Genomic DNA, 13,337 nt, shown 5'->3' with positions numbered 1-13,337 from the left:
TACTCATAAGTTCTGTGACTCTAGAGAACCCTGACTGATACAGTTTTGTAGAATTTGTTTTCGTGATTTAAGACGCAAACACATTCTTTAGGAACATGAAAAGTTTCCCCCTGCCCATTGTTCCTGCTTTATAGTCCAACCTCCTGGAACAGCTCCCAACCCTTCAGTATCTCTTCTGTTTGTAGGTAAAGGCTTGTAATGCCAAATCTGGATTTGGAATTTGTGGAAAGGGACTTTTCTTGTTGTAAGCTAAGCCCCAAAAGCAATATCTGCGAGCATTAGAGGTACCAGTATTCTGGAAGGAATATCACTGAGGTGCTGCACAGTCATCCAAAGCATCAAAGGAGCTCGAATTTGGGTTCAGTTCAAACCCATCATTCATTCAGCTCAACAGTCTAGAGGCCTACATGGGTGCTTTTCTTCCCCAGGGTCTGGCAACAGGAGTATCCCTCTGAAATAAAAACCCATTCCTTATGAGTAACGATGCATCTGAAATGGTAGAGTACATACCAAACATGTCTAATACCCTGGGTCCAATCCCCACCAACACACAAGCACATGCACGAACACACACACACACACACACACACACACACACACACACACACACACACATGTGGCATATGCCTGTAATACCAAGTGCAGAAAAAACATAAATTCAGTGTTACCTTAGGCTCAGTATGAAGTTTAAGGCTATCCTGGACTAATGGAGATCTGTCTCTTAAAAGAAAATTACAATTCTTTGATATCTATGCCACTAACATGGTCTACCAGCCATACTGTACTAGTCAGCCTTTGCATTACTGAGCGGGACACCTGAGGGAGATCATTTTATAAAAAGCAAAGGTTTGGGGGAAGATCAGGAGCCTGTACTGGTTTTATCAAAGGGGCTCCTAACTGCTTTTTTATCCTGCTGGAGGCTCATGTTCGGAGAGCTTGCACTACTGAATTAGACGAAAGAGAGATTGTGGTACCGCAGTCCCAGACAAGGATCATCAGCCCTTTCCTAAAGTGGCTTCCAAAAGAGCCACCCTGAGGATCAAACCTTCAACTACAATGGATCGGTGAAAACCAAGATCAGGTCAAATCCAAAGCACAACGTATTACTACAATGGATAGAGCATCGGGTGACAACCAAAGCTTTAAGCAAGGCTGACAAGAGGTCACAGGCAGGGCTTGTCCAGAAGTTTTTCTAGTTTCCCAATTTATAGATAGAAGAGACGGTCTCATTTGTCACAGGACATCCCTTGACTTAATAAGTCCATTCCCCCAGGAGTGATGACCACACCTTTAAAGCAGAGACAGGTGACCTGCAAAGTGAGTTCCAGGACAGCCAGAGCTACACAGAGAAACCCTGACAAGCAAAAGCCAGAGGAATGGACCTCCTGTCCAAAGGAGGACACAAGAGAGGAAATTAATTCCTTGTCTATTGAGGTTCCAGGTGATTGGAGCTGCATTTATCTGATTTCTCAATAATTGTCCTCAGGTGACATGCAGGGCATTAATTACCTGACATCTCCTGTGGAATATTCAATGGATATTTTAGACACCTCACTGTTGAGTCTGGAGGTGAGGTATCATGAGAGAATATGTGGCTTAGCATATGAGAGGCCCTAGTTTTGATCCCTAAGATCTTAAAACAAAACCCTTCAAAACAAATCACCTCATTTCTTTAGGCCGCAAGAGCAGTCTTGAGAAATCCCATTTCCCTGGTCAGTACCCTTGAGGAACGAAGTTTTCAGAGGCTGTACTTATTGAAGGTGGAAGTGAGGACCCAGCTGACCCCTCAGAGGAGGTGCAAGGCTGGTGTGGCACTGAGGGCCACTAAAAGCACAGCTCACTAAAGGGTGGGAAAAGCAAACAGCTCTGGCATTTGTCACACAGTCACGAAGGATTAGGTTTCAGACAAAGGATCTGAAAGGATTGTTTTTAAGGGGGAAAAAAAGCAGGGTAATTCTAACAGATTTAAAGAAACTTAAAAGTCTTATAATGAAATGTGTGATTCAAATAAGCTTCTTGGAGCAATCAAGGAAGTCTGATCTCTGTCTTAACATGAGACATTTTAAAGGAACCATGGCTTTTTTTTTTTCAAGAATGGCATAATGGTATAGTTGGTGTTAAGTCAAATGTTATTCTCTGATGGACATATAATGTCTAGAATTTTCTTTAATACTTTAAAGAAATATAATAGAAGAGATGGAGATGATATAGTAAGAAAGTGTCTGTGTGTGTACATGCGTGTGCATGAGTGTGTGTGTGTGTGTGTGTGTGTGAGAGAGAGAGAGAGAGAGAGAGAGAGAGAGAGAGAGAGAGAGAGGAGAGAGAATGGGGGAAGTAGAGGAATCACAGTTGGCTGAAGCGGATAATTAGCTCTGTGGTATGTACTTGAGGATGTCTGTTCTGTCATTTTCTGTTGTTATTTTTATTTTCTCTTGAGGTGGGGTCTCACTATGTAGCCCCAGCTGTCCTGGAACTCGCTCTGTAGACCAGGCTGACCTCAAACTCACAGAGACCTGCCTGCCTCTGCCTCCAGAGTGCTGGGTTTAAAGGCGTATATTGAATCTAGATAGCTCACATCTGTGGTTTAAACCGGGGTGATTTAGAGAGCATTCCTAGAGTAGCACTGTAAGGAGTGGAGTATGGCCTTCCCCCGATAATTAATAACTCTGGATGGCAACACTGGTGTCAGTAAGTTAGCTGAAGTCACATGGTATCTACAGTGTGACTTAGTCTGCAGCGCTGCTCTGGTGAGCCCTTGCCCTAAACAAATCAACTGTTATGCTGAGTCAAAGCCAATCCCTTCAGGACAGGAAACGGCTCCCGATCACAGCCCTGTGGTAGGCTTTGGCTATCAATTGCTCAGGAATAAGAGCTGTGGTTCTTGGTTTTTGTTTTCTTTTCTGGGTAGTGGCGGTGGCTTAGTTGTCCTAATGTTCGGTGTGCTGTGGACATTTTCAGTGTGCCATAAGAATGGAAAGGAGAGCACAGGTCAACCTGGAGGGTCATTTAGATGGTCTGCTGCCAGAGAGTTGAGAAGTCATGGGTGTGGCAGTGGTGACATTCACCTTTCATCCCTTGCCTAGCAAGGCAGAGGCAGAGGCAGGTAGATCTCTGTGAGTTCCAGGCCAGCCTGGTCTACAGCGCTAGTTCCAGGACAACCAGGGCGACAGAGAGAAACCCTGTCTGAAAACAAAACAAATGAGCAGGAAGTGATGTGTTACTCGGCTGTGGGAGCAAACAGAGGCTTATAACAATGTACCACCTACATGTTCCTATCCACACGGCAGTGGTGGAGGCTGCCTACCTCTGTCTTCTCATTTCAGAACCAGCTTGGACAAGCCACAGAGAGTGGAACTGGTTAGTGCTCCTCAGTCTGTCTGCCCATCTGTGGTATAAAATGTTTGCTGTAACATTCTACTCACCAGAGCGGGTCAAGGAATTAGACTGTACCAAGGAAACTTCAGATCCCACAAATAATCCTCTTACAGGGGAACAGTGCGTATGGTTCGCATCGGTAATCCAATTACTTGCATATCCCAAGATAGTAACCCATAAAGGGTAAGCAATTGATTGCTGTCAAATTTCCATTATTATATTTCTCATTTGTGCAATATTTGTATATATATATTTTAAGATTGATTGATTGATTCCATGCATGTGAGTACATTGCCACTGTCTTCAGACACACCAGAAGAGGGTGCTGGATCCCCACTACAGATGGTTGTGAGCCACCATGTGGTTGCTGGGATTTGAACCCAGGACCTCTGGAAGATCAGTCGGTGCTCTTAACTGCTGAGCCATTTTAGCAGCCTGTATGTATTTTTTATAATGCACCACACTGTTCAGCTAGAGTCATGGAATCTGGAGAAGCTTGCCTTCTATATCACCTTTTCCTGCAGCATGTTGGGGAGCTCTCCTGACGTAAAAACCCCACCATTCTCCTCCAATCCGTTATCCACTCACCTGACTTTGTTGTTCATTTAGTTTTTTGTTTGCTTGTTTGCTTACTTGTCTGAGACAGATTCTCTGTATATACTTCTGGCTGGCCTTGAACTCACTATGTAGACCAGGCTGGCCTGGAACTCTCGGAGAGCTGCCTGGGTCTACCTCCCCAGTGCTGGGATTAAAGGCATGTACCACCTTGGCCAGCTTAATTCTTTTAAAAAAAAAAAAAAGATTTATTTTACTATTCTCTCTCTCTCTCTCTCTCTCTCTCTCTCTCTCTCTGTCTGTCTGTCTGTCTCTCTCTCTCTTTCTCTCTCTCTCTCTCTCTCTCTCTCTCTGTGTGTGTGTGTGTGTGTGTGTGTGTGTGTGTGTGTGTGTGCGCTTACTCGCATGGGTGTATGAAGCGTTCAGGTACCTGAAGAGGACAGAAGAAGGTGGCAGATATCTTGGAACTGGAGTTAAAGCAGGAGTGAGCCCACTGTGCTAGCTCTGGGGACCAAATGTGGATCTTCAGGAAGAACAGCAAGCGCTCTCCACTGAGTCATCTCTCTGGTTGCCACTTAGTTTCTTTCTAAAAGGGTCCACATTGCTTTCTTTACCCTGACTGCGTCTTCTTTCCCTTCCAAGGTCGAGGTTCTTTCCTTCAAAGTTATTTTGCCAGCCATCTGGAAACATCGGTCACACTAGTTTCATACTTGTCCTAACACATCACGGGCTGCACATGTCAGGGTAGCCCATCCCATTTGTGCTTTCCTAGTCAGACACACTCGTCACTTCTTTGTCCCTCCCTCTTACAGCCAGGTATGAGGTGCCTGTGCAGTCTGACTAACCCTGAGATCTTCCTTGGGATAATACAGGCGTGAGCCCATCCCTCGTCCCCTGATGACCCCCACCCCCTTCACTGCGTCATGAGAAGCTGCAGCCTAATTTAGTATGTGAGCTACCTGGAAGTCTAATTTAGGAGTGTGATGGCCTCCTTATCTGAGGGAACAATGTTTCAAGGCATTCCATGGATGCCTAAGTCCACCGATTGTACTAGGTATGCAGGGTTTTCCTACACATAACGATGATAAAAATGCAACTTACTTTAAGCAAAGTAAGAGATTAGTAATAGCCAATAAAAAATCTTGACAAATTATAACCACACATAATACAAGTATGTATCATTTGGGGCTGGTGAAAACACTGGGTATTAAGAACACTGGGTGGCTGCTCTTCCAGAGGTTCTGAGTTCAATTCCCAGGAACCACATGGTGGCTCATGACCATCTTCTGGCATTCAAGTGTACGTACAGACTGAGCACTCCTATGTTAAAAAATGCGTAAATTAATAAATTTATTTTTTTAATTATCATTTTAGCTGGATGTGTAGCTCAGTAACAGAATATAGGCTCGTCATGGGAGTTCTGCATGAATTTATAGCTCCATGCTACAAAACATTAAAAATTTAAAATACATATGAAATTTCTAATTTAGAGCATTTTTCATTTGATAATTTTGGATCCCAGTTGACAGTGAAACTTCAAGTAAGACAGGGCTACTGTTACTTTAGTGATAAAGAACTGACTGTCAGCCAGTCACAGGATAGTCAACTGATTGGATCATGTTTGAATAAAGCACACTCTGAGTTGTGGCCCGTAAGCCTTTCCTGATCCTGCCGAAGACTCTATCCTCTGAATCTACTCTGCTCTGAGGGTTGCCTGAGTTACTACTACCCCCTCTTCTTCCTCAGTTGAGATCTGAGACATATAATCTATCTCAGCTATTCCCCCCTCCCCAAACCATTCAGCCTCCCTCTAATCTTATCTCATGAGCTATGATAAGTCTGATGGTCACTTAAAACTTTATGACCAGGGTTGTCTCATTTGCCTTTGGGAACACTCTAGATTGCATCAACAGGGTCCTAATGGGTTTGGTCGGTGGGAAGGACCACAAGAAATGGGCTCCCCGTCTAGGTGTGGTTTTTATCAGCGGCTAACGCTTCTTCCTCTATCAGCTCTGCTGTCCGTTTCAGAGATTTCTCTCATACCCACCCCTATTAGTGAAGCGCTGCCTTAACCCAGCTCTGGACTCTTCCTCAGAGTCTCTTCACATTACATACATGAACTCACCACCTTCTCCCTGTCCGGAAACTAACTCATTTAACTCTGTGAACGTTAAAGCGGCTTACTTCCTACCTGACAAGACCTTCCACCATCCTGACGCAGAGGTGGCTTTGGCCTGGTAGTCATGGCAATGAAATAAATAGCTACATGTTCAGCTGGGTCTAGGGTGGTGGAGCTATTAACACCCACCAGCAGAGGGAGCTGGAGGGGCAAAGGCCACTAAGGATTACTCCCTCCTTCCTCCCAGCTGCCCCAGATCTTGGGAGACACTAGAACACAGGAAGTGTCAAGTTGTCCATGATGCAGCTCCTGTAAGGTTCAACCCAAGATGGAATGAAATTTTTCAAAGATGCAGCTGTCTTTGGGTCACCCACACTCCTGCAATGCTCCTCCCCCCACCTCCCCCATCCCCATAAGTTATCTTTCAAAGAAAAATCACAACTCTTACCTCAGAGGGAATGAGAGTTTGCTCTGGAGCCACAGTGAGTGACCATGGCCCAGGGGCATAGAGTTACTGTGTTTGATGTGAAGAATGAGACCCCACTTTCTAATAAGGAGTGAGGAAGAGGCAGCTCATTTTACAACCTTGCAAAGTCTAGTGCAATCTCAGACCAAGGTCTGGTTTGAGCACAGAAAACAGTTCTTATAACCCATGTGCAGGTGCCTCCCCCCTTTTCCACAAAGGCTGAGCACTAAAGGGGTGCACACTTCCATGTTATCTGCCACTTACAGTTTCTGTTTCCCAGTAAAGACTAGGCTTGGGCTTATCTCTTCTATGGCCTGCTTATTTTCAAGCCTTTTCATGCATTGGATTTGTCAAGTCCAAGGCAAGTGTGGCTGGTAACCTTCTAGTTTGGGTGGAGTCGGCTAGCAAGGGTCCAGGTATTTCCGTTGACCTGCAACAGGCTTGAAGACCCAAACATAGTATTAGATATGTCTTTAATATGCTGGTATTTCTAGGTTTCTTGAAACAAGGTCTTTCTATATGGCACAGGGTCTCAAACCCCAGGAGTCTTGCCTTCAGATTGTAGGTATGCACTAGGAAGACCAGCACGGTTCTGAAATTCTGTGTGAGAGCAACAAGGAAGGCAGCTGTGAGTGGTGTCATCACCCTACATTTCAGAAATTGTCTCAATTCCTGGGGGCATCTTTCCAGCCAAGTAACAAAGCAAAAGCTCCGGCTCCCTCAGGCTCGGAGTCTAGGAGTACCAGGACGAGGGAGTACAACTCAGAAAGCAGCAGTGTTCGCTGTGCGCAGGGGTAGAAGGGGGTAGGGGGAATAAAGTTGCTGGAGGTCTCGGGTGACCTCCTTTTGCGGACACCATCATGGGGTGGGGGCCATGTGATAGAAGAGGCAGAGCCCGGCTCAACTTTTTTTTGACAGCAGCAGCTCTAAGAGGAACCCAAGAACCCCATCCTCTGAGACCAGGCCTCCCAGACTCCTATGGCCACTCACCTGGCACACAGTAGTATTATTACCCAGCAGAAAAGAGAAGGGTTCCCCAGCGATGGGGGATGGGGGCAGGTGGTCACCATTTCTTTGGTGTGGCCTCCATCAGCAATCACCTGGGAGAGAGGGGGAGGGGAGATACTGAAACGGAGCTGCTAAGCGGTGGGAACATGAACTTCCTGTTTGCTCCTGTCTCAGTGGGGGCAAGAGCAGTTTATTCCCGTGTGTGCAGGCGCTGCCGCATCGTGTGAGCACGGGGATCTTGTCCTGTGCACAGAGGCGTGGAAGCGCGAAGTACCCACTCCAGTTCCACACGGACTAATGGTTTGGTGGGGCAGCCCAGCACCTTTACCTGCTGAGTCACCTCAAGAGTCCTGCTTCAGGGACTTTGTAATCAGCTCCGCTTTCTATACAAAGTGAAGGCTACTGAGTCTGGAATAGGGAACAGGAGAAGCAATCCTCTACGGCCGATTGATGCAACTAGCTTCCACAGATTGGCCATCAATCAGGGACCAAAGCAGAGACCAGACCGACTCTGAGAAGACAGGAGGAGAGATTTGCCCAGTGCTGTTCTGTGGGTGGTTAATTATAATGAGACTGCCTGGGAGGTCCCTTAATTTTTTTATATGTATGAGTGTCTGGATTGATGATTGAGGTGTGCGTGGGGGGGGGAGTGTCAATTTTATATAAGAAAATTGAGCAAGCCACAAAAACAAAACAAACCAAAAACAAGCCAGTAAGCAGCATTTCTCTGTGACACCAGGCACTCCTCAGCTAAGTCAACACAGGAGGACAGAAACAAAGAATTCCTTTGAGGATTTGGGGCACTGGGAGTTGGCTCCCTGTATCAAAGTATTTACCTGGTGTACATGAAGCTCCTTTCCCTGGCCACACAGGTCCCAGCCTTGGGTTGCCTTGGGAACATCATGTGCCAGCTTTCCAAGCCAGAGAGACCCGTGGACTTCAGGGTGGAGTGGTGGATCCTGGAGAGCTCCACCTACAGAAGCATCCGAGCTGCAGAAGCTCTTCAGGCCACCCAGGAAGGACTCCCCATGGCTCTGAAAAGTAAAATGTGGTTAGGCTACCTAGGCTGCAGACAGGAAAAGGAACCTCTGTTTTCAGAGAGACAAAGCATCCCTGCCCACCTCCAGGCCTTCTCCAGACCACCCACAGGTGACCTTGGTTAATCACTTCTCCGGATGAGACCCACATGATGGAGGAAACCGACTCCCCCAAATTGAACTCCGACCCCCATACCATGACACACATGCAGGGCACAGCTGAGTGAGCACGTGGGGACACACACACACACACACACACACACACACACACACACATACACGACATAATACAAGCAGTAAATAAAAAGAATGGAATGTGGGGAGAATCGAGTGACAGGTAAAAAAAGGACATAATAGCACAGAGAAGAAGCAGTCTCTTGAAGGGACAATGTGCTAATGGCTATGCCTACTGAGTTTTCAGAAGTGAACTTGCAGATCCAGGGAGAGGAATCCACCAGCTTTCAGTAAGAAGGCTTCAAGAAACCTGTTCAGTCCTGTTGGACCCTCTCTAGATGTTTCGAGTGTCCCCATTGGAGGACTGGGGTTTGCCTCCATGGTCATAGGCATGGAACGGCCACAGTGCCTCCTTTCTGAGGAGGTCTTCCCAACATCTCAAATGTTCCATTTCCAGGAGACCTCTCTTCTCTGTTGGATCTACCTCCAGAGTTACAGGCATGCTCGACCACACCCGGTTGTATGCTGTGCTGGGGGTCAACCGCAGGGTTACGTGAATACTAGGCAAACGCTTTGAGTTACATCCCCAGTCCCAGAGACTGATTTTGGCTGACCAAAAACAGGGAGATGGAGGCCTTGTGGACGGGAACAAGGCTAGGGAGCCTTTCAAGGGCAGCTCATTATACTTCCAAACAGCCAAAGACACAGAACACTTCCCTCTGCCACCTGAGTTCTTGTTGGCCGTGAATGAAGAGGGTGTGTATGAGGGTGAGTCTTCAGGTGAACCCTGCTTTCTGGAAAGGTACTGTATAGACAGCCTCAGTACACCCAGCCTGCCACTGGGTGGCATTGCTGCATCTCAGGAAGGGGACCGCTAAAGAGGTTTGTTGGGTAAAGGCCTCAGCTCCTCCCTCTAGTGCAATACCTACAGTCTCCAAGCCAGAGTACAGCTTTCTGTATGTAACAAACAGAATCAAAGGAAAAGGAGGCTATCGACTTGGCGTGGGGAGGGGAGCATGGGGGGGGGGGGAGGAGGATGTGATGTAATTTTATTTCAATTAAAACATTGTAAAAATAAAAAAGTTAAAAATAAAACAAATATTTTGAAGCAAAAATTTACACACACATACGAAGAAATAGTTCCTGCCCTCCAGGAGCCCACAGTGGAACAAATGCTTCTTAGATAACAAATTACTTGCTCCAATAATAGACATAATTACTTGCTTCAGCACAAAAGCAAGGAACAACAGGCTCCAACTGAAGGGCCCAGGGGAGGAGGCCAGCATCTGATTCAGCTGTAGCCCATTCTAGGACAGGACATCTCTGGTGGTGCCTCCTGCCCAGATCATTTGGAACAGGTGCCTTGGGAGTAGGTGCTCCAGAGAAGGTTTTCAGGGTTCCTAGGAGTGGGGACTCTGTCAGCTGGCCCAGGTGTATACGGTGGGCCACTCTGTGTAGGTGCTCCATCACATGACCCTGGGGTGATGATCGTTCCTTTACAGCACTTACCCGAGCTCCTCACAGTAAAACATTCTGAATAACAATTGTTCAAATTATCCCCTCTTACCCTCCCCCACCAGAGGACCATAAGGGAACCTCTATCCCCTTGCTGTGCCTTTCTGGGGCTAGACCTGGTGCCCCAAGTTTCTCCGGAGCTCTCAGGGATTGGTGACTGTCTGTGACGAGGCTCCTTTCTGGTGGACTGGAGTAGGTGGGGCTAGTGTGGAATGAGGGTTTCTCCTCTGCTCAATTCAGCCAGGAAGGAAGGCGCCATCCACGCCAGCATGTCTTTATCCTTCCCCTGTCTATAAAATGGGAGGGCCATTTTTTTTCAGTAGAGACAGTTTAATACCTATGTGTATTGTTATTAAATACTTAAAGGTAGGACAAAGTCTATGTTTTCCTCCGGGTACAGTGGTGTATGCATCTATTTACGGTTAACATCCTGGAGCCTGCCTTAGGAGAACGGTTGCAAGTTTGATGCCACCCTGTTCTGCACAGCAGTATCAAGCCAGTCGGGATTATTATAATAGGATTCCGTCTCTAAATAAATAAATTTGTAAAGTCCATGTGTTTACATACCCTCTTTAGAACTTAACTATAATGGGGTTGAAGTCCATATTCGAATGTTTTAACTAAATTCATTTTGGAAAAATCAAAACCCAAGTGGAGATGGATTGGCTAAGCTTTTGGGTTTTGCCGGTTTGTTGAAGACTGGGCCTCAGTCATCTATACTAAATCTGTAGCAACATTCCTCCAGTGGCTGAGGTTTGAGACTGGCTTCTCCAGGATCGATGATGGCTGCCAGACGTGGGGCGGGGAGGATGGAAGGGTGGGGAGGTTGGGATTGGACACTGCTGTTTCCCTACGTTCAGCCTGGAAGTTAGCTTTGCTCATCCCGGCTAGGGAGCATAGGTCAAGCTCCACTCAGTGTATTACACGTCCACAGCTGCAGTGGTCCAGGGAAGCTTTTGTTTCCTTATTTCACTGAGAAACAGCAGGAAAGATGATGACAAGGGAGGAGGGAAGGTGGAGTTTTCAGGAGATACAGCACTTTCCTCTCCAGCCTGACTTTTACCTCAGTTTGCTTCTAAACAATTAATTTTGAAAAATAAAAACTGTCTATTTAGTCAAGCCGGGTGGCACATGCTTACAGTCTCGGCACCTGGGAGACAGAGGCAGATGTGGATTTCCACGTGGCCCGGTCTGCATAGTGAATTCCATGGCCGCCAAGGCTACTAGCTAGGGAGACCTTGTCTTTGAAACAATGAAGAGGAGGGATTAAAGAGGGATGTGCCAATCAGATCAGGCGCTTGACGCTCGCCTTTGGGTACAACTCTGTGAAGGCAGGTTGTTTGTAATTAGCCTCCAAGTTAATAAGGAGCTATTGGCTCAAACCGATGGTGTGCCTCAGCTTTATGTGCCTATACCTGAATGTGGAGCAAGGAGATGGGGCTGGGGGTGTGACTGTGCGGTCAGGAAGTTCTCCTATAGCTCTATCTACATGGAACAGCTGACCCAAGCCTCAGACAAGCTTTCCATTTAACTTCTATGCTAATAAGTCACTTTCTTTCCCTGAGGGAACAGCATTGCTATGAGACTCCCCAGGAGAAAAAGTAATTGATATTTTTAATGACAGAAAAAAAAAAAACGGCGAGTTTAACTGATATTTTAAATAAGATGAATATAAAATGTGATTGAAAAGCTGGCGAGATGGATTGGTGGGTTAAAGTATTTGTTATACAAACTGATGATCGGGGTTTGATTCCCAGAACTCATGTTATTATTATTATTATTATTATTATTATTATTATTATTATTATTATTATTATTAACATGGCTCCTACCTGTACCCCCCAGTACTCGTCCAGGCAGAGACAATAAATTTCTTAATAAACAGAGAATTGACCAGCTATTTCCCACAGACGGTGCAGCTAGAGTTAAGAAACACTCTGCTAAAAAATAAGGCAGAAGGAAAGAGCTGATTTTCAAAAAGCTGTCTGACCTCCACACATATGCAGTGGCACACAAACACACAAACCTACACACAGACACACACACACATACACACACACACACACACACACACACACACACACACACATTGATTGCAAATAACATACTGAGTATTAGATGAGGTTTTCTTCAGGAAATTGAAGATTTGATACTGATAGAACATGGTGAGAAAAACCTAGCTAACACCTGTAATCCCACCACTTGAGAAGCATCGGTAAGAGAACTGGTTGTCAGCTTGACCACATCTGGAATGAACCACAGTCCAGAATTGGAGGGCTCACCTGTGATCCAGATCTTGAGTCTGGAAGGCACAGGTTTCTGACTCAGAGATCTTGGGACATAGCGGCCATGAAAAGTTTAGACCCAGGCAAGGTAGGTAGTACATGCCTTTAATCCCAGGAGACTGAGGCAAGGAAATCTCTGAGTTCAAGGTTATCTTGGTACAAAGCAAGTCCCAGATCCAGGCGTGGTGGTACACACCTTTAATTCGGGCCATACCTTCTGCTGGTGGCCTAAGGACATTGGAAGGAGGAAGATCCCCTCTTCTTCGACTGCTTACACTTCCTTGCCAGCACATTCGTTAGTACTTTCTACAGAAGACCAGTTTAAACAGCCAGACTCATGGGACTGAGCAACTCCTAGATTCTTGGACTTCCCATCCACAGCTGCTCATTGTTGGGTTAGTTGGACTACAGACTGTAAGTCATCACAATGAATTTCTTAATATACAGAGACATTCCATAAATTCTGCGACTCTAGAGAACCCTGACTAACACAGGGTTGTTGGCCTCTCCCTTTCTGCCCGGATAGCTGGAATAGTTAGTTAAACATGCAGGTAAATACCATATACCAGCCCTGGCTGCTTTGAACACTCATGGACATCTTGGGGATGCAACCTGATAATGAATTCTAACTGATTGCTCCCACCCCCAAGGGTGCAACCCCAGCCACAACTATTTTAAACAGCTAATGCTGTTTTTTCCCCCTATAACTGTTTTCATAAAGCCAAGAGAGGGAACATTCAACTGATAGTCAACTAGAGGAATCCTTTGACCAATGCTCAAGGGATAATGCTATGATTGGTCTG

The sequence above is a fragment of the Micromys minutus genome (genome assembly GCF_963924665.1).
Source record: "Micromys minutus genome assembly, chromosome: 12".
Lineage (NCBI taxonomy): Eukaryota > Metazoa > Chordata > Mammalia > Rodentia > Muridae > Micromys > Micromys minutus.
This window is presented reverse-complemented; position numbering follows the sequence as displayed.